Source organism: Belonocnema kinseyi, chromosome 1 (genome assembly GCF_010883055.1).
Source record: "Belonocnema kinseyi isolate 2016_QV_RU_SX_M_011 chromosome 1, B_treatae_v1, whole genome shotgun sequence".
Taxonomy (NCBI): domain Eukaryota; kingdom Metazoa; phylum Arthropoda; class Insecta; order Hymenoptera; family Cynipidae; genus Belonocnema; species Belonocnema kinseyi.
Window position 1 is genome coordinate 167,951,026 of NC_046657.1, and position 3,240 is coordinate 167,954,265.

A 3,240-nucleotide genomic window follows, 5' to 3' on the forward strand; every position below is an offset into this window, starting at 1 on the left:
GTACCACAATATCCTCATATTTCTCTCCTAGCAAGTCTATCGCCCTTTCTTTAATTTTTTCCATCCCATCCTTATTATACATAATCAAAAACTTACACGTTGCCCCCTATCTTTACAGTAACCATTCGCACACCCTCCTCCTTTCCCTCTCTATAAACTTCTTTAACTAATCCATCCCTAACCCTCGTTAAAATCCCCCCAGTGTCCCGTCCTGTCTTCTTTACTCTGACCACCTTCTGGTGCCTCCACCTACTATACGTGTCAATTCAGCACCACTCCTCTAACATGCTTTAGAGACACTCCTACTTTGTACGAAATAAATTCCCCTGCACTTCCTTTAGCAACGCATTCTTCTGGTCCTATGCTCAAATTTTCTCATCTACTTTCTTTTTTTTGGTACCCTACCTTCTCCGCCCTGCCTTAACTCCTCCCCAACCTATCCTTGCCATTCAAGATTCTCTGCACCTCCCTTTACTTCATCGTCAAATTGTGATCGATGAAAACTTTATCATCTTTATTCTATTTTTATTTTACATTACCCCCAACTTATCTTCTCAGCTCTCAAATTTCACAAAAACCACTTGGTTCTCCTTTCTCCACTCTAGAATAACTTTCCCTACCTTTCCTTCACCCACCCTATTCTCTATGGAAATAATTTTACACCCTCCTTTTCTTTCCCGCTATTTAGCTTTAACCCTTCTTATCACAATATTATTTCTCTTGTCTTCGATCTCATTTCCAACCTGCTCTTCAGATTCTTAAGCCTTTTTCCATTCTTTTCTTCCTCACCCTAATCTCCTCTTCCATCCACTTCATTTTAACTTATTTTTCCTTCCTCACTGACACCGCTTGCCTTTCTAATACTTCTACTTTCTTCCTCAGCTTTTTTTATGTTCTTTTTCCATTTATTGTCTCTGATTCTCAAGTCCTTCCTCATACCTTCCGTCTACTGATTAGTCCCCCTTACGTCTTCTCTTAATCCTCTGATCACGCATATCAGCATCATCAGAGTCTTCTTCTCCGAGTGCCCCTCCATGTGGTGGGGGGTGAGGGTGACCTACGTGTTCTCACTATTTTTCTAAACAAACCCTCTTGGCAATCTATCTTCGTCCTTAAGAGATCATCTCCCTCAATTGCACTAGACGCCCTCTACCTCGCCTTCTCCCTTTCTTCCTTCCACTTTTCCGCACTCGCCGATGGGCCTCTCAACAACGGGCCCACACTACCAGCACTGCTGTTACCCTCACTGACCACCTCCCGCTCTCCTCAGTTCCGAGCTTCCGCAGGTAACAGGGACCGCTCCATGTAGCAGCACCTTCTACAACCCGTATATGTCTTTCAAGACTGTTGTCGCTTTTAGCCCCAAATTTTCCCTTTCTCCCACTTTATTCCACCTGTTATAGTCCCTATAGACACTTTTTTCTCTCCTCTCACATCCCTCAACACTACGAGAACCACCATTGTCCCCTTGAAGGCCGAAATTCCTGATGACAAACTCCTCGATCCCTTACCAGGCTAGGCTCACTTTCCGCATTTAACCAAATGTCACCCCACACTTACACGGAAAAGATTTTTTTTTCTTCCCAGCTCAGCCCTCACAACCATACTCTTCTCCTAAGCTTCCATCTGCACACAACAATCTTACTTTCCATAAAAATTCCGTAAAATCCACTGAACACCTGCTAGCGAAAACGTTCTTAATACTGCAACCAGCATGCAATGTACTTAAACTACAATAACATCTTATTTAAAAAATTTTTTCGCCTAAATTATGTCTAGAAATTTCCTATGAACCAGTTTACGCCAATATGCGTATTTTTTCATAAATTGTGAAAAATAACATTGAATTTAAACAAATTAATTTTATAAAAATACGGCATAAGTTGCTATAAAATGTTAAATGAAAATTTTGTTGTATAATATGCCCTTTTTTATTTATAAAAGAAGAAAAGGGAAATATGTTTGTTTCAATACCAATGCAATGCAATTCTTATTTTATTTTTCAACATCTGAATACGCAATTTTAGGCTGAGGTACAGAAAAAAATGTAATTCATGTTTGATATGCTAGTGTTGAACATAATAAAGAAACGTTCACATTGTGGACAAAATCGAGTGCGAAGCACGCGATTAGTGGCGAGAATACACGAAAAAAACGATATCGCTGAGGGAACAATATTTTTGTCCTCAGACACTACCGGATACTCCTCACTACTGTACCAGTATAGGCGTAACAGCTATACAAGTATTGCTAAACGTCATATTGCTCCACGAAGGATACAAGTTTGTTGACGTGACAATACGTGATATGGAAATTCTTTCATGGTGCTACAAACTGAAAATATACGCGCACACACACATTCGCGAAACGAAATTTTTCGAGATGAGAAGGTCTAAAAACGTGGAAATTCGAGAAAAAAGATACGATACGAAGAAACTTTTACCAAAAAAACTGCTCGAGCAAATGGTGCTTCCCTTCCATTTTAAGGTTAGAGTCGCACGTATATGCGAAGCAATGTATTGGTCCCGCGACAAATCAGAATAGTTGTCTCACCGATACCGCATGGGTCCAGGCACTATATACGCGTACATCGCTGAACTACACATCTCTATATTTCCAGCAACAATACTGTTTTTTCCGTGTATGTTCGTTAGAGCAGAAGAAGCTTTAACAAAAGAGAATTCACAGACATCGAATCAGAATCTTCGCTGCCTTGACCTTCAATATGGAAATGTCTGCACAAATGAGGGGGGTAAATCAGGATCGTGCGGGTAGCGCAAAAACCATCAGTCGCGCGCCTTGGGGATGCTCAAACTCGAGAGCTGGTTTTTAAAAGGACCCCGCGTTAAATGTATGGGAAAATGGCTTTCGGTGGATTTAGTTGAAACTTTGTAATTTTTAAGGTTATAAGTGCCGGATGAAATATCCGTAAAAAAATGGACAGTTTTAGCGCTATGCGGCGCTATGCGCTCAAGATCAGTGAATAAAACGAATTACGAGGGTGGATCAAATATAAACCGGAATTTTACAAATACTTTTCTTAGCCAATCGCAAGCACTCTCACAGTGTGGGTTCTTGTAATGTAGTGTATTAGGAGTGGGTAAAACGTTTGGTGAGATGTTTGACTCAGTCAATTCGTCAGTACAGCTATGAGTGAGCAACAGGTTCCAGCGTCCGTTGCACAACGGGTTATAATAAAGTTTCTAACTAAAGAAGGCGTTAAACCGTGCGAAATTTTGA